Source organism: Lissotriton vulgaris, chromosome 4_1, assembly GCF_964263255.1.
Source record: "Lissotriton vulgaris chromosome 4_1, aLisVul1.2, whole genome shotgun sequence".
NCBI lineage: Eukaryota > Metazoa > Chordata > Amphibia > Caudata > Salamandridae > Lissotriton > Lissotriton vulgaris.
In genome coordinates, this window is record NC_141691.1 from 1768208830 (window position 1) to 1768233561 (window position 24732).

The 24732-nt window shown below is 47.2% G+C and overlaps 1 pseudogene; it reads left to right on the forward strand.

Annotated features, from left to right (window-relative positions):
- The first annotated feature begins 15423 nt into the window (after positions 1-15423).
- Positions 15424-16327, forward strand: LOC147724538 (large ribosomal subunit protein uL18B pseudogene; annotated as a pseudogene).
- Positions 16328-24732: the final 8405 nt, after the last annotated feature.

Genomic DNA, 24732 nt, shown 5'->3' on the forward strand with positions numbered 1-24732 from the left:
ACCCCTTGTAGTCTCTTTGGGCAGTGGGTCTTGCTAGATCATAAATTTTTTCCCGGAGAAGGAAATTACCAAAGCAGACCAACATTGCCCTGGGATATTGATTTTGCTTGTTGGAATGCTTTGATAGCATTAAGGGAAAACGATGGACCCGCTGTACTTCCCTTTTCCATATCCCAGGCTTCCAACTCCGGAAATGATGTTTTGAGAATGTCAATCATTGCCCCTCTGGCGCCGCTACCCTCCAAGTTCTTCGGAATTCCAAGGAACCTCAGGTTGTTCCTTCTGGATCTGTTTTCCTGGTCTTCCATTTTGAGCATAAGATCTCTTATTACTCCATCTTGTTCTTTTTCTTTTTTCTGAAGCATCACGAAATCGGTTTCAAGGTTCTCGGTGCGAGTTTCAACCATGACCATTCTCTCAGAGATCTCAGAACAGATACTGCCCACTTTTTTCACTGCACCTTGTAGTTTTTCAATGGCCAAACATTTTTTTGGGCTGTCCTTCTTCACATCCGTGTGAACATTTTTGATTGAGCTAAGCACCTGGCTTAGTGTGGGCTCCGTTGTTTTTTGATATCTGTCTGTGTTTTCGAAGTTTGACGTGGTGTTTCTCCTGATGTTTTGCTCCTTGGACTCCTTCGGGGAGGATTGGGTCTGCTTTTGGTATAATCCGTATTATTACCAGGATCTGTCGTTTTCTCATTCAGCAAGTTTTGTTCTTTTTTGTTTTTTGACCGTTTTTTCCCCCCACTCCTTTTTTTTCCTTACATTGATTTCGCTAAGTAATCTCGAGTCATTGGAGCCAGAGATCTCCTGTAGTGCTATGTCCATTCATGCGCTTGGGCTAGATTCTCTTGAATCGCTCAGTTTGCTGGAGCCATTCGATTCACTTAAGTCGCTTGAGATAGACATCCCTGTCTCGTATAGATCAGATTCGGAGTCTTCATTTGAGAGAGAATGGTTTACTAAATGCAACTCTTTCCCAGCTGAAGATGCGACCTGATTTGGAGAAGGGTTTAGGTCCCCCAACTCATCGGATGTATTTTTTTCATTAGATTGCTCAGTATGCTCCTTCTGGTTAGATAGATTTGCATCTATTTCTATGGATGCCCTTGTCTCTTTACCCCTTGTATTTGTTTCAACATTTGGGTCAGCATTCCTAGTACCTTCGCTGGGCCATGTAGTTTGCCTTTCCTCCGAGTTGGTTGAGGGCATGCATTGGACATCTTTCTTGCTACCACTCCACTCTTTGGAGGCCTTGTTTTGGATTACAATCTGTGTTTTTCCATTAGTTATTGCATCATTCTGGCCTTCCTTATGTAGAGGGCTAAATATGTTTGAGATTCTTGGTTGGGATGACACATGTATGCCGGTATTCTTTGCGGATGCTTTAAAATTCTTTATAGTCTGTAATCTCTGTGCTTTTTTGTCCATTAGCTCCAGTTTGGCGTTATCTTCTGTTTCACCCTCGTTCTCCTCCTTATGCTTGGTTGCTTTCTCTTTCTCTTTCTCTTTCTCTCTTCGTTTAGCTTTTTCTCTTTCCTTTTCCAGTTTTTTTCAATGTTCTTATCTTTAATCTTTACCTTTTCTTTTTCTTTTTCTTGGTGCTCAACTCGTGCCAGATCTTTTACCAGGTCTTTCTCCTTTGCTCGGGTCCCTCTAGTTTCCGGCCCTTTATGTCTATTAGTTGTGTGTTGGACAGGTGTCGTCTCCATCTCTTCATTCTCCAGATATTGTTCGGTTAGTGTCGGTGCCTCTTCCTATGAAAGCTCACCTACTTCACCCCCCTTCTCATTTATTGCTGCACCCGTTTTGGATTTCTGTCCTTTCTGTTCCTTCGGTAAAGTAGCCCCTTCATCCTCTCTGGTACCCCCTTCCATGCCTGTAACTATATAGGGCGTCACAATACAATTTACTGGCGTCTGTAAGCACTGCTGAATTCCACCTTGAGATTTACTCTTGTGCCTATAGTAGAATTCTTTCAAAACGGCGTTACCTCTCCTCCGGAATTTCGTATCTCTAAAAGTTTTTTTTAAGCAAGTAATTTTCACTGAGGTCTTTGAGGTAGTTAAGTCGCCATGTGAGAGGCCAGTGGCGCGAGAGTGACGCTTGATTACTTGATGATTTGCTTGATTTATTCGAGGCTTTACATGTATATCAGGTATAAATACAGCTAGAGAAACTTGTTAATTGACAATCGCAGATCCGGATAATACATTTAAAGCAGATAAAACCGATGGACCAGTCACAACTCTCGTTCCGATTTCCCCTCCGAAGGACAAATGACAGAAAAACCTCTCTCCCCCTGCTTAAATTTCTGTTTCTAAGCAAGACCATTCGCTCTGCCAATTTCTCCCTATGTGCCGGTGTCTCCTTGGCAACGGGACACGTGGTACGCGCTGGTACACACTGTAAAGCTATAGGCCCGTAATTCTGTGTCTGCAGATGACGCCCATGACCTAAGATGAGCAGCCAATGGATTGAAACTTCAGTAGTATAGCGGCAAAAAGGAAAGGGAGGTGAGTTGACTTACAGTGCGGCAAGGACAGGCTGTGATTAGCATAGATAAGTTAAGCCCGAAAGTCTTGTATCTGAATAGTCCTTGAATACCAGTCGTCCAGAAGAGCTCTGGGTAGCGCACCGGATGGTGCCGTAGATGTGGCCAGCCGGTGAATTTTTAAAAGCGCTTCCTACGCTGTTAGAAAAAAAACTTTTCGCGACTTGTAGCAAGCAAGCAAAACAAAGCAAAGTCATACATTGTATATTCAATGTCAGATGTAAGAAAAATACAGAATCACTTGCGGCCTCTGTCTGATCCAGTATGGGTGTCGTGCACTATCATGTAAGGCGCCGCTCGGTTCAGCTCGTCGTTCACTTCACCTCTCCTCCGATAGCAGCACACTTAACAGCACACTCAGAACTCCGATATCTTGTAGCAACAGTTAACTGCAGTTGACAGGCCAAAGTCCAGGCCGATGTTCCCCAGAAATTTTCAGATGTAAGCAGGTCAAAAAAGGCAGGTCAAAACAGCGGGTCCGAGATGCGGAAATGTGGAATCTTTATCATCATCAGCAGCATGCAGAAAGCATCTGTTTTTTAAAACAGCCCAGCACAGCAGAGCGCTGCCACTGCGACTGCTCACGCTGCCGCCATCTTGCCTTCTTGATCTTTTCTCAATCAAGTTGAGGAGAGGAGGGCGATTTACAAAAGAAATGAGATGCTGAAACAGACTAAATCCAAGTTTTGGCAGCTTGAAGATGAGAAGCTTAAAGGTGAAAATAGATTTGCTGCTATTCATATAGATGATCCAGTTAGTGGAAAGTTCTGTATTAGAAGAGATAACATGCTTTACGACAATTGTTTTGTCGGTGCTAGCCAATGTGAGGACACATATCGGATTGTAGGGGGATGGGGATTTAAACGTGGAAAAGACCCAATTTCCCCAGGAATCTATTTTGCTTGTGGAAACAAAGCATATTTCAGTCTCCCAGACCACTGGTATGGTACATGTTATCTTGGTCTTGTCTTCCCTAAAATTTTTCATGTTGACAGAAATGAGGAAGGTTCATTTGAAATTGGCAAACACCTGAATAGATATAAAAGAGAAAGCTTCTCTGAGATCATGGGAGATATATTTGGTGTGATAATTCCTATGGTAGGAATCACTCTGAATGCAATCAAAATCAGAAAAGTTTCCACGATTGTTGACAGATTGTCCACTGATACTGCAAGTGGATTCCAGTTGGTTAACACTGAGCTCATTGCCACCAGAAGCAAGGTTATGCAAAACCGGCTTGCGTTAGACATTCTCCTAGGAAAAGAGGGAGGAGTCTGTGGGATTTTACATGTTCAGCACTGTTGCACATATATCCCAGTCAAACTCTCAATGGGAGCTCAGAGGGAATCAGACAGGGTCGCCCTCCACTCAAACATAGTCCTACAACAAAAGACCCTGTCGAACGGACGTCCACAAACGTCAGTTACTGAGAAAAAGAACAGTCTATATGTACTGATATCTACTCTAATCCCTTACAATTTATGAGGGGATAATTCACTGCACTGCGCCCAAGTTTATGTTAAAAAAGGCCCAACTTCCTTGACAGATACACAGAACAACAAGTGCAACTTGTCTGACCAATCTAGGTCAATAACATATATCCACACCAACAATGTTGGACAAATAACTGCTTAGAAAAAATGTGTGAGAGACAAGTGACACCTCACGGAAACACCACCAACGGGGTAACTGGTATGTAATTTCCAGACAAGCCCCTGTCTCATCATCGGTAGTCACTTGATTCTCAAAGAAATGAGAAAGAAAGTGTCCAAAACAAACAACCAAAAACGTGTAACAAACAGTGGAAAGCAGAAGCATCTGCTAGTGACAAACACACAACATAAATCAGTGCATACAACACAGCAACCAGATCCCTTATATAAATTTAATTCATAGGGAAATAGGTGTATGCTGTACATATAAAAAGGCTGGTAGCTATTCCTGCATACCATTACCTATTTAAAATGCCGACATGTTTCACTGCCACCTTAATTTTGGCAGTTTCATCAGGGCTGCACTATATGCTGCCACTCCACTCTTGGACACTTGTTCTGTGTTAACTGCCAAGGAAAAGGCACATGAAAACAGTTAAAAGCATGTAAACACACTTATTGTCAGCCGTATATGTGATGCCATATGTAACCAATATTTACCCAGAGTCAGCCTAGTTGCTCATACCGGCTGCCCAGGGGTTGAAAGGGATGCTGGAGTACTCCAAACGTGAGATCTCGCCTTCACCTAGCTTATTAGCTTTCTAATGGTGTAAACAAACAGAGTTTCCAATGTCAGAATATTCAAAGAATTCAAAACCTATCTCGTTATTAGGAGCATGAAAGAATGCACTATTTCACACCCTCAAAACGAAAACATCCAGACTTAGGGGCTGATTAGGATGGAGGATTTTCCACATTCTCCGGGCCGGGGGAAGCCACCGCCGGCCTGGAGGATGCGGAAAATCCTCTGCGGACCCACCAAGACCCACCGCCACATTAGGATGGCTGGTGGGTCCTGGTTTCCGTCCGCAGCTTTTCCGCCGCGGCTGGCTTACAACCACGGCGGAAAAGCACTAATATGGTGACGGTGTCTCTCAGACACTGTCAGCCAGATTAGGATGTGCTCGGAAACATGCTTTTCCACGGCGGCTTTTCCGCCGTAGAAAAGCATGTGTAACTTCACTGCGGGGGCCCGTTGCGGGCCGCCTAGGTGAAGGGGGGGTGGGGTTGCACATGGGGGGTACCTATGGTACCCCCCAGCATTTGTATGCAGTAAGCGGCAGGCACTGCGCGGTGCCTGCCACTTACTACATACAAATGCAATGCGTGCATTTTTAACATTGCTGCGGTGCAGCTTGAAGCCGCACCCGCCGCAATGTTAAAAATAGAGGATGTGACCGCCAGGGTGGCGGTCACATCCTAATTGCACAGGAGGGAACTCCGCAGCCCATGCGGATGTTCCCTCCTACACAGGGGTCGCGGACGGACTCAAGTCCGTCCGCGATCCTAATGACCCCCTTACTGTCAACAAGGAAGTTGGGCCTTTTTTAACATAAACTTGGGCGCAGTGCAGTGAATTATCCCCTCATAAATTGTAAGGGATTAGAGTAGATATCAGTACATATAGACTGTTCTATTTCTCAGTAACTGACATTTGTGGACGTCCGTTCGACAGGGTCTTTTGTTGTAGGGCACATATATCCCAGACAAAAGTCAGAACATAGAATTGCTGATTAGGAATATCACTGAATTTCACTCAGAAATAGAACCTATGGAAAGTGACAGTTTTTCTGAACGTTTGGCAAAAAGATTTGAGGCAATTAAAGAATGGTTTGCAGACATTGGCAGTTCAATCATTGGCAAAGTGCTTTATCCTGTAATAATCATTGTTATAGTGACACTTTTGTTAAAAATCAGTTGCATGATTCACAAGAGAAAGAAGCATGTGAGGGAAAAGAGACGCATATACAAACTCAGAAAGGCTCAGGAGAAGGAGCTAGAAATGGGTGAATTTCGCAGGGCTCAATATGAGAGCTCTAGACAGACTGGACAGACTGATGAAACAGGAGTTTAGAATCACTAACACAGAGATCATTATATGACATTTCTAAAAAGTAAAATTTATGAGTAAATTTTTGGGTTTATTTGGTGATTTTAAAATCACCAGATGAGGGAGTTGATGAAGCGGACTTTAAAGATAAGTTTAGTTTTAGCACACAGATTTAAACTACCATAATTTTTAAAGTACTAATGAGTGTTGCATGTTTTTGTATACTAAACCAACCTAGAGTAATGTACACCTACACGAACACGCAGGTTTAATTATATGTGCTCTTGTTGTGTTTGCCATTTTGTTATAAATAATATTATCTTGTCTTTCGTTTTGTCCAAAATTAATTGTAGCTGTTTCAAATATTAGCATGTGCATTCTTTTTAAATGCGCTTTTGTTTATGTCGTGTCATTTTATGGGACTGTGTTATGTTTGTCTTCTGTATGCAAAGCTAGGTAACATAGATTAATGGGTTAACTTTAGCAAAGGGGGTGGGTAACAGAATAATTATCATTTCTTGAATTAATTATTGTCTTGTGTTTTCTTGCATACTAGAGTCATGCTAAAAGAGGCCTGTGGCCTATTTCTAAAATGGAAGTCTGAAGTTCTGTCAAAGTTGGGCCTTGCACAGCACCATATTGAAAAGGAAAATATATTTTCTACAATAATTCTTTGAAAGTCGCTCGTAAAAGCAAGGCTGTGTGAAAGTAAAATGTTCCTTTGACAAAGCTTTCATGGTCAAGGACAGGATGAGCAGCGGCGGAAAAGCTTGAACGGAGGAAGCAAATGGATAATTTTACCTAATGTTTCGAATCACGGAAAAGCCTGTGACACTCTTAGGCTATGAACAATGCCGCTCTTGAGGAAACATGATTTTTGCTATGCGAAAGGCAAATGACTTCATCGGACGATTTTCTTGACCAATCATGCTTCGTGTTGCTTGGATATTTGTATTCTTTTAGTTAGTTTTAGATAGGAAAAAGGTATAAAAATGGCCCCTTGGAAAGAGCACTGTTGGCTCGTTCCTGTGCTCCAGAGATGCTGTTGGACTTTCGTTTCAGGTAAGATTCATTTGGAACTTACTTTTTCCCCTCAGGTTTTCTTAGTTAAAGTTAGGGGATAGGGTCTAGGGAATCTACTTAATGTTTGAGCACTTCTCATGCTGATGTTGATTTGAGCTGACAGCCAAATGTGCCTTTCAAATAAATAATTTGCTTTATTAAAATTGCTAATAAAAGAGATTTAAGCTTTAAAAATGCATTTTGTCCGTAAATAAAGATAATAAAATAGATTTTAAAATGACAAGCTGGTCTTGTTTGTTTCTTGAGTTACCAATAGTTAATCCATTGCCTATGATTTTGACTTAATAATGTGTATATAAAGTGTTTCTGATTAATTAAGTCATAAGATTCAGTTGGTCAATTCATGTCTCAGACATTAATGGGCCTAGTATTGGATATATTAAATTTGGTGAGTATCATGGTGTAGAGTTGTTCATATGAGACTGAATTTCCTTTGGCCCGCTGGATCACAGGGCTCTGGAGAGAGGTCCTGGAAACCTGGGAAAACTCAGAAAGAGACAGGGGTGAAGGAGTAAGGAGTGATAAGAGCACCCAATCTGATGGAGAACGTAACCAGATAGTCGAGGTCCCCCATAGGATTAAAGTCGAAGCTAGGGAATATGGGAGTAATTGACAGCTAAAGGAACTAATACAAAGCTCCCCCTTTTGGGGAGAGAGCACCTCTGAGCACAACAAGGGGGGACCAACAGGTCTTATTCCATAACACGTAGATTGATCAAAAGTTCATGCGACAGCGACAAAATTATTCATCCATCTTTCAAGATTTATTTGGTTGGTATTCAGTGCATACTTTCAATTTAAATCATTGAATTAACTGAGTTCATAGAATGTCTTTGTCATTGACATGTTGTAACAAATAAATCACACATCCCGATGCATTTCTGGCTCCGCCCTTCGTCAGGGGATTATTCTACAACAAAATCAGAAAAAATAACTCACTAACTGTTCCTGTTACAAACGGCTAAAAACATGCTAAATCTGTAAGCATTTTTAAATTAACATAATATAAAAAGGGACAAAAATCAACATAAGATCATAGGGAATAAGCAAAAGGGAGAAGTGCGGGTAGAGTCAAAGAAATCAGCTGTATCCCGAGTTAGCCCGGAATCACCCAGTGTATGAAGCCATCGTGAGACAGAAACAAAGTCCCGTGATATACAAGCGGTAGCAGAAAAATGAAAAATGAGTAGGAGCGTTTACACATTAAAATGACGGTGACGTGACGGAAGTGGTCAAGTAAGTGAGGGCAAAGACGAGGTAAAACATGCACAGGTAACGGATTCAAAAACGTCCCCAGGTAGGGTACTTACATCAGCGTGACTACGCTCAAACTCCGCGGAGTTCCGAGCGGGAAAAGATCAACAGAGTGAACCGCTGGTCGACCGGGTTTAAAGCGTCCAGCGAGAGTAGACATGGAAAGAGGACTAAGAGGTAAATGGTCAAAGAAAGAGTAATAGTTCGCCATATTGGAGTGGGTAAAAAAGGAGGCAAAGTTCATGCAGAAGGAAACAGAAAGACAAATGTGTTCAAAACATGGTAATGAAAAAAGTAGTGAAGGCAAGATACACGAAGGAACGAGAATGGAAAATCATGATAATGGTTACAGGTAGCAAAGAAATTCCATGCGGTCATTGAGCCCTTGGGGCACCATCGTGGACATGAAACGGATCCAAAAGTTCTCTTTTTTTAATAGGGTGTTCTTGTTGTTAGAAGTAACTTTGACTTGCTCCAATATTTGGTATTTTAACTGTGCCACAGTGTGTCTGTTCTCAAGGAAATGAGTAGCTACAGTGGATTTGAGGTTTTGGGTACGAATGTTACTCTTATGTTCTAAGATCCTGACACGGATCTTTCTTTCAGTGTGGCTGATGTAACATTTGCCGCAGGGACATTTCAATAAATAGATGACATTGCTACTGTTGCAAGTTGCATTCACTCGAAGTTTGATCGGATGTCCTTTCATGGGGTGATTAGTGGTGTTACCAAAAATACAATTGTTGCAGTTACTGCAGTTGAAACAAGGTTTTAAACCCGTGTGGGTGATATGTGTGTCAAGTTTACTGGGTTGGCTTAAGATTTCTTTCAAATTCCTGCCTCTGGTGAAAGCAAACATGGGAGGTTGGTTAAACAGTCCCTTGAAGTCAGGTTCCATGGTCAACATGGGCCAGTGTTTGCGAATGATATGTTGAAAGCGATTAGATGTCTTGGAGTATTTGGAGACCACAACCATGCGGTCAGAATGTTTCTTGGGTTTGGGTTGCAATAAAGCAGTCCTAATACTCTTCTCACATCTCTCAACTGCCAGGTCAAGTATAGTTTTCCATGTTCCAGCCAGCTGTTTTGGCATAAAATGTGTGACTCCTCAAATTGTTTCATGTAAATGTTGGCGTAGCAAGGAGCTGCGGAATTTCCCATGGCCGTGCAATTCAATTGCAATATCCATTTGTCCAGCACCGTGAAATAGCTGTGATAGAGGGTAAAAATAGTGAGTTGCATCAAAAACACTTTTAAATCAGGATCCAAATCGGATGAAGCTAGTACTTGTTATTGCAACCCAAACCCAAGAAACATTCTGACCGCATGGTTGTGGTCTTCAAATACTCCAAGACATCTAATCGCTTTCAACATATCATTCGCAAACACTGGCCCATGTTGACCATGGAACCTGACTTCAAGGGACTGTTTAACCAACCTCCCATGTTTGCTTTCACCAGAGGCAGGAATTTGAAAGAAATCTTAAGCCAACCCAGTAAACTTGACACACATATCACCTACACGGGTTTAAAACCTTGTTTCAACTGCAGTAACTGCAACAATTGTATTCTTGGTAACACCACTAATCACCCCATGAAAGGACATCCGATCAAACTTCGAGTGAATGCAACTTGCAACAGTAGCAATGTCATCTATTTATTGAAATGTCCCTGCGGCAAATGTTACATCGGCCACACTGAAAGAAAGATCCGTTTCAGGATCTTAGAACATAAGAGTAACATTTGTACCCAAAACCTCAAATCCACTGTAGCTACTCATTTCCTTGAGAACAGACACACTGTGGCACAGTTAACCACATCGCTGCTGTGGTTATTTTTACCCTGTGCTGGAAACTGCAATTTGGCTTTATTCATGACGAGCTCAGCTCGTCATCAGCACAGCTCAACTGTGCCTCATGACGAGCTCAGCTCGTCATGAGCATGGAAGGGGTTAAAATACCAAATATTGGAGCAAGTCAAAGTTACTTCTAACAACAAGAACACCCTATTAAAAAGAGAGAACTTTTTAATAGGGTGAGAACTTTTGGATCCGTTTCATGGCATTTAAAATTCTCAACTCTGATTGTCCTGAACTCCTGCGCCCGCTTCTGGTACCCTATACTCCCCAGCGCAACCTGCGCTCACTGGGACAACACTTCGTGATGGTCCCCTGAACTAAGCTCTGTAGAACGGGTGGACGTTCCTTCAAAGTCTTAGGGGCTAAGCTATGGAACTCCCTACCTCCACACATCCGTACCCAAACCAATCTGATCGCTTTCCGAAAGGAACTCAAAACCCATCTCTTCTCTGTCATCTAATTCCTCTGTTGGTTCCCCCCCTCTCCTCAGGTACTGGTTAGGTCAGCGCCGGGACGCTCCATTGCTGGGGCAGCTGTTTGCGCTTTAACAAATAAATAACATAACATAACATAACATGTCCACGATGGTGCCCCATGGGCTCAATGACCGCATGGAATTTCTTTGCTACCTGTAACCATTATCATGATTTTCCATTCTCATTCCTTCGTGTATCTTGCCTTCACTACTTTTTTCATTACCATGTTTTGAACACGTTTGTCTTTCTGCTTCCTTCTGCATGAACTTTGCCTCCTTTTTTACCCACTCCAATATGGCGAACTATTACTCTTTCTTTGACCATTTACCTCTTAGTCCTCTTTCCATGTCTACTCTCGCTGGACGCTTTAAACCCTGTCGACCAGCGGTTCACTCTGTTGATCTTTTCCCGCTCGGAACTCCGCGGAGTTTGAGCGTAGTCACGCTGATGTAAGTACCCTACCTGGGGACGTTTTTGAATCCGTTACCTGTGCATGTTTTACCTCGTCTTTGCCCTCACTTACTTGACCACTTCCGTCACGTCACCGTCATTTTAATGTGTAAACGCTCCTACTCATTTTTCATTTTTCTGCTACCGCTTGTATATCACAGAACTTTGTTTCTGTCTCACGATGGCTTCATACACTGGGTGATTCCGGGCTAACTCGGGATACAGCTGATTTCTTTGACTCTACCCGCACTTCTCCCTTTTGCTTATTCCCTATGATCTTATGTTGATTTTTGTCACTTTTTATATTATGTTAATTTAAAAATGCTTACAGATTTAGCATGTTTTTAGCCGTTTGTAACAGGAACAGTTAGTGAGTTATTTTTTCTGATTTTGTTGTAGAATAATCCCCTGACGAAGGGCGGAGCCCGAAATGCATCGGGATGTGTGATTTATTTGTTACAACATGTCAATGACAAAGACATTCTATGAACTCAGTTAATTCAATGATTTAAATTGAAAGTATGCACTGAATACCAACCAAATAAATCTTGAAAGATGGATGAATAATTTTGTCGCTGTCGCATGAACTTTTGATCAATCTACGTGTTATGGAATAAGACCTGTTGGTCCCCCCTTGTTGTGCTCAGAGGTGCTCTCTCCCCAGAAGGGGGAGCTTTGTATTAGTTCCTTTGGATGTTTCACTGCCAGGCCAGACAGTGATTTCCTCTTGGCAGCACACTACACTCCTTTACAACCCTTTACCTTTGGACAATCAGCTATGCGAGTTCCCTCCCACTTCAGTAATTGACAGCCGACAGGAGACTTCTCCTGCTGGAATCCTCCCCCCAGTTTAACTGCGAAACAGAATAGCTGCCATTTTACTCAGAAGCCAAACAGGCAGCAGTGAAATGGATAAATTGTCCTTGATTAGGCACATCACGTTGAATGCGACTTGGAAAGTCTTAGACTTTCCAATGTAAAGTTCACAATTCTTTATGACAGTGAAAAACAGTGACAGTGATCACATGATACGTTACGATTTTACATCCAAAAAGAATGAAAGCACAAAATTGACAAATTAGCATGAGCTTAATTTCGAAAGTGTTAAACGCTACAATTTAAGAAAACAGATACTACTATAGTTATCGCTTACCTGCTTGGATTAACCATTGGCTCTTCTACAAAATTTAGGGAATGAAGAAACATTTATTTATAGTACATAGCTCATGTTGTTATCCACTAAAATGATATCATTTATGACATAGTATATTGCTGTGTTTGATTTCAGTTCACTTTGCCTGAGGAGCCCTTCAAGGTCTATAAACCATGTTATTTCCCACCCCCAAAAGGTCTTAGCAGCAGGGGAAAATCTAGCCCCCCTACACATCTCTGCAGTGAGGTAGTTCTTATCTCCCCTGTTCGTGCCAATCTCTCAATTCAGGCCACCTCCTTTCTTTCAAGGTCTTCAATTGTCAGTGTGTGCAGTGAGCGGGAACCCCTTTTATTTGTCCATTTTACTGCCAGTGCTCAAAAAGCCCCACTTCATATGTTTAACTCTGTCTGAGAAGGCCTTGAAGTCTCTGATGAGTAATATTTAGCTCATAAATTCTACTCAAAACTGCATTCTATTGGTGGGACATAGAGCCCTAATTTAGGTGGCTTCATAAGGGGAAATGAGCAACTTAAGATCTCCCAGTAAGAGCTAGCAATTGTTTCTAAAGTCAACACATTGTTTCGCTTTTTAATATTTGAAGAATGTCTCTTTTTTCATAAGCAGAAGATATGAATTCCTCTTACATAGGATTTGGCCATGATTTGCCATTAGCCATTTGCTATTCAGGCCTTGCCAACGGATGGTTTTAGCTGACTCTCGATGTACTTTTGTCTACAATACAACTGTCAGACCTCTGGGAAACTAGGGAAAGATAGGAAGAACATTTGGAGTGTAATACATTTTTATTAATTTGGGCGTAAAGGTACTGCATATTAGAGGAAACATCCAGAACAACAAAGCCAGAGCCACATATTCTGGAAGCCCGCAAGCCCAACAACAAGTCGTCTGAACAATGACTAAGCCTTAGAGCCCGCCGTAGCAGGCTATACCGGCTATTAAAGGCCCGCTCCCGCGTTAAAGGCCCAAGCCGTAGGCGAGGGACTTTAACAAGAGACGGGACCTTTAATAGCCGGTATAGCCCTGCTATGAAGGGCTATAAGGCTATTAGAACATTCTGCCACTAGAGGGCAGAATGTTCTAACAAATCAAACAAAGGCTTCTCGAAGCTTGAAGAGATTTAAATCCCCTTGAGCTCCGAGAGGCCTTTGAAAAACATTGGAATGTTGCTCTGCAGGCCTTTACCGGCCCGTACAAGCAGGGAGCACTCCATTGTCTTCAATGAAGCTCCCAACATTCCAATGTTCTAATTTGCATTAACGCATATTAGAACCTTAATGTTATGGCAGATAGAAGGGGGGAAAGATTTTATAATCCTGTAACTGATTTGAAAAGAGATAGAATTTTTTCAACCAGCGGCGTAGCTGGGTGGGGGGGGGGGGGGGCGGTCTCTGCCACAGGTGGCACTATTTTGAAGGTGGCGGCCGCTGTACCGTAGAATGAACAAGCACTTAACTCAAGGACACAAGCCTCCGCACGAGGGGAGAGGGGGCCGGTCAGGGAGTCTGCAGGCCTCACACAGCAGCGACTGGCCTGCCCTCCGAGGTCAGATGAGGTCAGATGAGCAGCGCCGCGCAGGCTCAGCTTCATGGCTGCTAAGTGGCTGGCAGCAGGGCTGGGTGGGTCTTGTTGGCGTAACTCAGAAAACAAGAGACAGCAATGCGCCATTAGGGCGAACCTGAAATATCACTGTTCAGGGGGCTACCAAGGAGGGGCGAAACGGCTTGAGAGGGGGGCGATGAGACGCCATGGGGCGCCCCCACCCCAGCCAAGTATAAGGTGAAACAAAGGTGGGCTCCTGCGTGCCGCGGCCACTCAGTAAGCTGACAGCTTTGTGTAGATCCCCCATGCCCCGTCATCAATGACGTAGAAAGGATAGCATTGGACCGAATCAACAAACAATCTATCCCTCTGACCTCCCGCTGGTCGGGAATAAAAGCCAGCCATGACTGGGGTACAGTGGGCACTGGGCACCCCTGGAACCGGTGCCACAGCACCTACTGCCCTAACCACAGCGATGATGTCTCTCCTCTCTTTACCCCTTCACTCTTTCATCCCTATCACCTTCCACTTCCATGTAACCCCCCTCTCCCTTTCCTTTTTGCACCTTGTCTAGTCTTTCTGTGTTCTTCCTCTATTCTCTCCGTCATCCTTATTTCTACCTCTATTCATGTTGCCTCTCTAGTCCCTTCTCCTGTTTCTTATCCCTTCCTCTCTCTCCATTTCCTCTCATTTCCACTACTCACCCATCCCCTTTTACCCTCACTTAATACCCTGTTCTCTATTTTTCCCTTATTCCTTCCTCACCTCCATGTCTCGCATTTTCTTTCTTTCTCTGCCCTCTGCATTTGTTCTCCATCTCTCACGCTATGATCGATTACCCTCCTTCCTCCCTCTCTCCTGCCTCCAGCTTTTCATTATTTATATCTTTTTTCTATTCATCTCCCATCCCATCGCTTTCAATATTATGATATTATGTCCCTGCTTTCCTTGTTAGTCCTTTATTCTCGGGGTCCCAGCTTTTCTTTTTTACTCAGCTTAGTATCTCCTTGATACATCTCTCACTCATATCTCCTTTCTCCATCTCTCACTGATATCTCCTTCATTCCTCTGTCATTGGTATCTCCTTCGTCCATCTCTACTTGTATCTCCTTCGTCCATCTCTCACTGGTCTCCTTCGTCCATCTCTCACTCGTATCTCTTTTGTCAGTTTCTCACTCGTATCAGTGTACCCAAATAAATTATTAAGGCCGCTGCAACGGGCCAGTGCAGCGCGGCCGCCGTTTGAAGTGGAAGCACTGCCCAGCAGCACTGCACATCACGTGACTTCCTGCTGCTGCCTGATGCGGCGTCAGCGGGTGTCTGCAGTGCCTGAGTGAGAATGAAGTTGTGGGAGGCTCCAGGGGCAATGAGCACGCCTCACACCACAGGATTTATTTTCAAAAATGTGTTCCTGCCTTTTTTGGCTGCCCACGGCCCGCAGCTGAAGTCACTTCCTGAGGAGTCCCGGGCAGAGCGGTACAAGCATGCAAAATGAGGTTTGTAAAAGTTGTCAAGAGCAAGGCTTACTTCAAGAGGTACCAGGTCAAGTTCCGCCATCGCAGGGAGGGAAAGACTGATTACTATGCACGGAAACATCTGGTCATTCAAGACAAGAACAAATACAACACCCCTAAGTACAGACTGATTGTGCGGATCACGAACCGGGATATCATTAGCCATATAGCATTCGCCAGAATTGAGGGAGACATGGTTGTAAGCACTGCATACTCCCATGAGCTCCCCAGATATGGTGTGAAAGTTGGGCTGACCAACTATGCAGCAGCTTATTGCACTAGCCTCCTCTTGGCCCGCAGGCTACTGAATAAGTTTGGACTGGACAAGGTGTACGAGGGACAGGTGGAGATCACAGGGGATGAGTACAATGTTGAGAATGTTGATGGCCAACCAGGTGCCTCTACCTGCTTTCTGGATGCTGGGCTGACCAGAATCTCGACTGGGAACAGGGTCTTCAGTGTTCTGAAAGGGGCAGTGGATGTAGGGCTTTCCATTCCACACAGCATGAAGAGGTTCCCTGGCTACGACTTAGAGATCAAGAAGTTTCACACAGACATGCACCAGTGCCACATTTACGGGCAGAATGTGAACGACTACATGAAGCAGCTGGCGGACGAAGAAGAGGAACTCTTCAAAAAGCAATTCTCACAATACATGAAGCATGGGATCGCTGCTGACATGATGGAGGCAATGTACCAGACGGCCCACTCTGGTATCAGCTCTAACCCAGTGATGGAAAAGAAACCCCCGAAAGAGGTGAAGGTGAAACGCTGGAATCAGGCAAAGTTGTCTCGCAGCCAGTGTCAAGATCGAGTGGCGCAGAAAAAGGCTAGCTTCCTGTGAGCCCAGCAGGCAGAGGCTGGAAACTGAAGAGCGTCCACGGAGGACTGAAAGCGCAGAACTACCCACATTTCTACACTTTGTCAATCGAAAAATAAAGATGCAACAAAAAATGGAGAAAAAAAAATGTGTTTCTGCGACCGGACTCACCCGACCCGAACGCCAAGGATCGCAGAGGCCTCCGCAGCCCAGGGCATACCGTTGTCCAGCTTTGCTGCTGAAACGGAATAATGCCTGGGTGACATGGTTTGCCCCGGGAGTCAGTGGGACCACGAGGATGCCGGGCCGTGCCGAATTACCGCTCGCCTGGAGTGAGGTCATTGTATCTCTCACTCTGCTAGTTTTTAATAAAATTAAAGATGTGCTTGCCTTTTAAACTAGCAGTGCCTAGTGCACAGTCATGATTATCTTCAGCTGCCTGCTCTGATACAAGATGTAGTTTTGCTGTCACTCACAGCCTGTGTCTGTTGAATCACTCGTTTTCACGAGACGCGCCACTCCACATACAGCCGCACTAAAATCGTGTTAGGCCGCTCGGGGTATGCGCCTGCCCGAGGCCGCGCAGTGGCCATCAAGAGGGCGGGTACCTAGTCAAGGAGGGCGGTCCCGCCCCCCACTGTAATGTCCGGCACCTCCACCTCACCGGTTGGAGGAGGCGGCCGGCCGAGAATCTCGTCCGGGCGGCGGGGAGGGGCTTGTGGTGTACTTATGCTGCGGCGCCCCTTCCCCGAATCCTCTTTGCCGCCCGGACGCCGTCGCGACCTCGCTGAACACTCTTTTCGTCGTCTCTCGTCGTTTTAAGGTGAGTGTGGCCTCGGGCCTTTAGCATCCTCCCCCCCCCCCCCCATTTCCTGCGTTTCCGCCGGCTCCCTCGTGGCGAGGTGCGAGCCTGGCGAGGTGGCCCGTGAGAGCGGGCTGCTATGGGGGGGAGGACGTCCGGGGCCGTTGCGGTCCCTGTCCCCTGGCCAATGCGGTATCGGTCGGTACCTGATGTGGCCCCATAGTGATCGATGTAATTTGTGTGGCCGGGTGGGACAGGGCCTGTATTCCCGGGGGTGTATTGCCTCCGCTCGCCTTCCCCGCCCCCCCCAGTTCTCCCGTCGGGGTGACCATTTTTTTTTCTGATCGGTGTGTTATTTGTTGAGGGGGGGGCTGTTCGCGTGGATTTACGGTATAATGTGTGGTTTCCTCGTGTGTCCGGTCCCCCACTGCCTGCCAGTCGCGCATGGGATGATTGCCGTTCAAAGTGCATTTAGCGCTTTTCTTTCTAAGTGTGCAGATTCTCCATGTTCGTAGTGTCGAATCATTTCAGGTTTGTGCATTGTGGTCCATGTTCAAGTGAATGCCATATTCACGTATAGTGCAATTTATCCCCCGATGATTTAAGCATTGTGTTACCTTTCATGATGGCGCGGGGTATGTTTCGAGGGGTTGCGGGGAACCAGCCAACAATTTTTGCAGGCACATTCGTCTCTTTATCATAGCAACTGTCTGATTATGCACTTCGATGCGCGTGTTGCCTAGTAAATTCGCTATGCTCGAGGGCTTGCTTTGTTTTGATTGTGCGGCGGATGTTTTCGTAATGATGCCTGATAACTGTTTCAATGTATGTATCGTGATGGCGCGGCGGATGTTTTCTCTCGTACGATACCGTATAACTGTTTTAATGCATGTAGCGTGTTCGCGCGGCGGATGTTTCCCAATGATGACTTATAATTGTTTTAATGTTTTAGCGTCGCCCCCCCTCGTACGCCTGCTGGTATTTTAAGCAAGGCGGTTTTGCTATGTTTGCAGAGTGTGGGGGGGGGGATGGCATCCACGTAGGGTTCCACGCTGTTTATGCCTTGGCGCATCGTGTGGCTTACATGTTTTTGGAGATGGGCGGGGTTAGGAGCAAGGTGGGTGACCTGGCGGGCGCGCAGCTAGCCCGTTATCTTTGGTAACCCCTCCCCGGGGTCGCGGAGTGATTCACTGCCGGAAGTAGGGGGGGGGGCCTGCGTCCCGGGGTCCCGGGTCTGTTGGGGTGTTCCTGCCGGACGCCAGGCTTTCCTCTCTTGCGTAATTTTCTAATCTTTCGTTCTTCCTTGCAGGAGCCGTGTTGAGGCGGCGCTTGGGCTTTCTTGCTGTTTTGGCACACGCGCTGGCTGTGCGGCCTCGTTGGGGCCCGTTATTTACATGTCCCTGTTCCTTTTCTTTCAGATTCCGGACATTTGCGGGCAAGTCGCTTTCGCACCTAGGCCTTCATCGGTGCATCTTGCCGCGCTTTCTAGCCTCCGCACCCCCTCCACTCCCCCCCCCCCCTGCTTCGCCGATCGCCCGTAGTGCGCACACGCTTACGCAGGGATAGTGCAAGGTACGTTTACAAGCGCGCGCAATTGGCTGTTTTGTGGTGATTTCTCACGCGTTCTGCATGTTGGGGCACGCTTCCCCGGGGGCGTTTACCGGTGGTTTTGAATCAGGGTGCTCTTAGTGTCCCGGGAATGGGCATTCAATGTTGGGATGCATGTGTTTCACAGCCCATTATGTTGTTTTCAGGTACTTTACTCGTTTTGAGGAACGGCATCGGGGCGTTACTTTCAAGGTCACGAGGAATTTTTCCAGAGGTATGTTTTGAAACGAGTGGGCCTCCCCTAGGAGGAGTTGCCCGCGGGACAAGTGTTTCGCCCTCTTGGTCGAGTGTATTGGGGGTGATTTGGGTGAGAGCTTTCGGGGGTGTGTGATGTCTGCTCGCTTATCAAATTCGTGTGAATACGTCCTCACGGTCATCTCTTTTGCAGGATTCTTTCGACTGCGGCATGGAGAGTCAGGGGTCCCCCGCTCTTTTCTCACAGACATCTCAGGTTGAGGATTCGGGGCTAGGAACGTCGCAGGACCCCCAGATGAAAGCCTTTTTGGATGCGATAAAGACCAATGGGGTGGCGTGGGCGAGTGGACTTTTACTAGCCAACCCCCCTAGGGCCCCGGGGCCGGCCCCTGCCCCACTAATAACTGAAATAGAGGTGGCTGAGGACACTACCACAGGGAGGTCCAAGCGCACGAGGAAGCCAACAGTCAAAGACTTCCCACCGGAGCCCCCCGCAAAGTCCAGGGCGCCTGAACCGATCAGAAACGTGATAGTACATGCCCCGGCATCCCCCCCAGCGGTGGTCCGGGTGTGCCCCCCCTCTCCTCCACGTTTGGCGGTCCCGAGTGCGGAATTCGCTACCCGGGCGGACCTGGGTAAGATTACTGACTCGCTGGCCTCTTTTATGTCTGAAATAAGAGCCAGTTTGTGCCCTGCCCAGTCCAGATCATCTGTTTCTGCATTACCTGTTATTCTGCCATCTTCGCCAGTGGCCCCTTTGTCTTCTGCCGGGGAGGCAGATGTTGCTCAAGTGTGGGGTGGTGCTCCTGCACAAGGGGGGTTTGTTGTGGGTCCCGTCACTTTACCTATTGTCCAGACGGTCAGCGTGATAGACAGTCAGGTGCCGGGTGCTTTTCCTCCGCAGGTTTTGCCGCCAGTACAGGGGGTGCCCCAGGTGGCCCCTTTGCCGGCGGGTGTCGCTGCCCAGCCTCTAGCGGGGCTATCTGCCACTCCCCCCCCTCTGCCGACTACCAGTGTGGTGGCTCCACCGACATCATTGGTGCCCATCCCTGCGCCCACAGCCCTCATGACCATGGCGCCCCTTCTATCTGGCAAATGCTCCCTGGCCTGGCAGGTTCCCCAGGCGGCGAAGGAAGGCATTTGGAGGAGGGAGTTCATTGACATTTTCTCGCTCCTCATGTTGGGGGCGGATGGGGTAGATGTGCGTAGGATGGGGTCTAAAGAGGAGGAGAAGAAAGCTCGCTTCCAGTCCTGGCCCGAGAAGTCTATTAGAAACTGGCGTCAGGCCTTTGCCATCCTGGCAGCAGTCATAACTGAACGTTTTCCGGACCAAGCACAGGGTCTTTTTCAATACAATAGCATCATAGTTAATGAAGCGGAAGCAACAACTGGGATGGGGTGGTATTCTTATGACTGCGAGTTCCGAAAAAAGATGTCTGTCTGCCCCGAGCTGGAGTGGGATCAGGTTGAGGTCAGACTGTGGATTGCTCATATGGGTAAAAGTAAAGTAGAAAGTGGTAACAGTGTGGTCCAGGCCAGGAAGTCAGATAACGAGAAGCTGTTCACCCAGAAGAGGAGTAATTTTCGCCAGTCCTTTCGTGGGGGGCGTGGGGGGGGCGGTTCCAACAAGCAATTCGCCAAGAAATATGCCCCTGCCACCTGCAGGATGTTTAATGCGGGAAACTGCACTTGGGGGAAAGCCTGCAAGTTCTCCCATGCGTGCAGCAAGTGCAGTGGCCCCCACCCTGAGTCCTCCTGCGAGAAGAGATCCCCTGCCCCCAATGCTGCCAACAAAGACAAGTAGTACTCCCAGGGACCTTCCCACCCCCCCTCCCCCAGCTCCTGTGGTCTCCCAGCAGCGCGAGCCTCTCAGCCCTCCCCATCGTCCACCTGTGTTGCCGGTCTGCGATTGCCCCAATCTTGGGACCAAAGGTCCATCGCCAATCATTTTGCCCAGGTTACTTGCCCTCCTTCATAAATACCCCAATGTGAAAGATAGGGATACCCTGTCCCATGGTTTCCTCGAAGGCTTCCAGATCCCCTATCAGGGCCCCAGAGTCAGCAGAGATGCTGATAACCAAAAATCAGTAAGGGAGCTCCCAGAGGTTGTAGACATAAAGATCAACAAGGAGGTAGCGTTGGGGAGGGTGGCTGGGCCTTTCCTGTCTCCCCCCCTCCACGACTTTGTTGTGTCCCCTTTGGGTGTGGTCCCCAAAAAAGATCCTGGGGCCTTCAGACTGATTCACAATTTGTCCTTCCCAGAGGGGGACTCTGTTAATTCTTGGTTGCCTGAAGAAGCTTGTTCGGTCTCCTATTGTTCCCTGGACATGGCCATAGATTTGGTGAGGAGGGCAGGGGTAGGAGCTTGGCTGGCCAAGGCAGATATTGAGGCGGCTTTCCGCTTGCTACCGGTCCATCCCGACAGTCAGCACCTCTTGGGATTCAAATGGAAAGGGGGGTACTACTTTGACAAATGTATGCCCATGGGGTGCGCTGTCTCGTGTGCTTTCTTTGAGGCATTCAGCACCTTTCTGCAGTGGGCCCTCGAGGAGGAATACAATGTGTATGCGGTGTCTCACTACCTGGATGATTTCCTGTTTATTGGGAGGGAGGGCACGCAGGAGTGCCAGGAGGGCTTGGACTGTTTTGTGGAGCTGGCTGGCCGCTTGGGGGTGCCCTTAGCGCCGGGTAAGACCGAAGGCCCTGCTCAGGTGCTGACTTTCCTGGGGATTGAGCTTGACACTGTACAGGGGGTGTCCCGTTTGCCGGCAGAGAAGGTGGGGGCCTTGAGGGGGGACATCCAGGCCTTGCTGGGCAAAGACAAGGCGCCGCTGGGGGTCATCCAGAGCCTCTTGGGTAAGCTAAACTTTGCTGCGAGAGTGATTCCTGTGGGGCGCGTCTTTGCTAGGCGCCTGGCCAAAGCCACCGCTAGAATTAACAAACAGTACCATTTTGTCAGGTTGACCTCCGGTCTCAAGAAGGATTTGAGGATGTGGGATGTTTTCTTGGCGGAATTTAATGGGACTGTGAAGTGGAGGTCCCCTTGGGTGGGGAGTCCAGAGTTAAACATGTACACCGACGCCTCGGGCCGCGAGGGCTTTGGGGTCATTTTGGGAGATGAGTGGTGCGCGCAGCGTTGGCCCAACTCTTGGCGCAAGCGAGGCATTACTTCCAATATTGCTGTCCTGGAACTCTTCCCGATTGTCATTTCCTTACACCTGTGGCCGGAGGCCTTGTCCCACAGGAAAGTCTTGTTCTGGTCAGATAACATGGCAGTGGTGCAGGCGATCAATGGTTTGTCCGCCAACTGCCCCATGGTGCTGTCTCTGCTCCGGGAACTGGCTAGCAGGTGCCTGTTTTGCAATGTCGATTTTAGAGCCAGACACATTGTGGGGGTCACCAATGTCGCAGCTGACGCTCTCTCTCGTTTTCAGCTGGACCGTTTCCGGGCAGCCTGCCCTCAGGCGAGAGAGGAGATGACCCCCTTTGCGCCAAGGCTTTGGCACATCTTGGAGTGGAGCAGCACATGAGGGAACTGGGCGAAAAATCATTAGCACTGAGTACACGTAAGCGCTACGCAAGCCATCGTGCTACGTTCACTAAAGTGATCTCTGACCTGGGTCTGCAAACATTGCCATTAGAGAAGAAAGTTCATGCTTTTATAGTGTGGGCCAAACGGCAGTTGAAATCGCACTCTTGGGTGTGCGGACACCTAGCGGCAATTGGGCATGAGGCTAGATTGTGTGGGGGACTTGACCCCACCTCTTCTTTTGCAATTAGGGTTGCCTTGAAGGGTTGGGCGAGGGAGGATCCTAGGGCCCCAGATGACAGGTCCCCCATTGATTTCCCTTCCCTCCAGGCCATGCTGCAGAGGTTGCAAGCTGTTGTGCACTCCAGGTACGAGGAGTCTCTCTTCGCGGCGGCATTCGCCCTAGCTTTCTTTGGTGCATTCAGGAGTAGTGAGCTGGTGGCGCGCTCTAAGTCCGATACCTCTATGGATGCCCTGGGTGTGGCAGATATCAATCTCGAGGGTGGGTTGTCTGTTAAGCTGAGAAGATCCAAAACTGACCAGTCTGGTAGGGGGGCCCTGATTAGACTTTCCCCCCTTGGTGATCCCCGCTACTGGGATCGTCGGAAGCGCCGGAGGGACTCGGCGACAGTGGCTGTGATTATTGTCGGTCACATGTTGGGACACGTGGATGCTTAACACGGTGCCCCCTTTTGAGTGGTGCTGGTATGTGCTAACGTAGCACCCTCAAGGTCCACAAACTTCATGAAAAGACTGAGAACTGTGTACCCCTCATTGCCCTGATGAAATCGCTAAACTAGCAGCGATGAAACATGTCGGCTTGAGATTGAAAAGAGTTATGGTACATATTTACCATTTTTAAGAAGTGGGGTTCTGCTGCATCAGAATAAAACGGTAAAGCAAGCATAACCCTACCACACTTTTATATATTATTTGTGTGTTTGGTTAGGGGTCTGTACATCTTCCTTGTACACTTCAAATTATGTGTTAGTGGTGAGACGTTTGTCACTATTTGTGTTTTTTCACATCACTATTCTCACGTCTGCACTATTATCTTCCTTAGTGCACTTTTGTCTTTTCACATAGAGAGAGTGGCCAATGATGAGAAGTGGGTATACCGGTAATTACTAACCGGGAACCCCCTCGGGTGGTGCTACCGTGAGGTACTCTCTCTATCTTTCACACTTTTCTGGTGGATGAAGTAAGAGCGGTCCTGTGTGATTTTTGGTATTTACACACATCCTAACCTTTGGATCTATGTCATTGACAAATCCCTGGGGACATTAACAAGGAGGGGTCCCTACTCCTGGTGGTTTTTGATGTGGATGTGTACACATATAGGTGAGGCTCTAATTGTTTAAATACTGTACGAGTGGGGGGCTGCCTTACCTATCCCTTTCCCCCTATACCCCCAAGTGATTGTTCGATCCCCGCTACTGCCCCGTGGCATTGCTGCAAGCCTTCCTGGCTTTACGCCCGTCGGGGCCTGGTTACCTCTTGGTGCATGCCGATTCCTGCCCTTTAACAAAATACCAACTGGACAAGATTATGTTGGCTTGCCTTGACAGGGCTGGCTTGTTGGTTGAAGGGAAGAAGTTCTCGAGTCACTCATTCCGCATAGGGGCGGCCACTTCAGCTTTCCGCGCGGGGATGTCCCCAGGGCAGGTGCAGTCGGTGGGACGTTGGGAATCTGCCTGTTATAGGCGTTATGTTAGGCCTTGAGCTCTCCCCCCCCCTCTTTTTCAGTGTTGTTGACTTTGTTTGCTGTGCTTCACAATTTTGTTTGCTGTGCTTCACTTTTGTATACATGTGTCTGGAATAAACACCCTTGAACATATCGCGTCTTTCTTTGACAGGTACTCGCGTGTGGGTCTTGGGGCATTCTATGGTCAGCAGATTGGCGCGCTGGGCTGCCATCCGACAGTGGACTGGTACCTTCGCAGAAATAGAGTGTGTGTGGTGGGGGTTCCCCGGTATGCGCTGGCATAGCCTGCTATTTCGATTGAAGGAGATCCTTTCCCGGGGGGGGCCTCTTCCTCAGCATTTAATAATCCATTTGGGTGGCAATGACATTACCTCAGTGGGGAAGTCAGCTCTGCTTCTCAGGATGAAAACGGACCTGGGTATTATTGGTAACATGTTGCGCGAATGCGAGGTCTGGTGGTCTGAATTAGTGCCCAGGAGGCACTGGCGGGGTGCTCAGTCCAGTGAGGCAATCGAGAGGACTAGAAGACGCGTAAATGCGGCCATGAGAAAGTTCACACAGCACAGAGGGTTTGGTTTCATTAAACATGACTTGATTCAGGAAAGGGTCAAGGGGTACTTCGAGGAG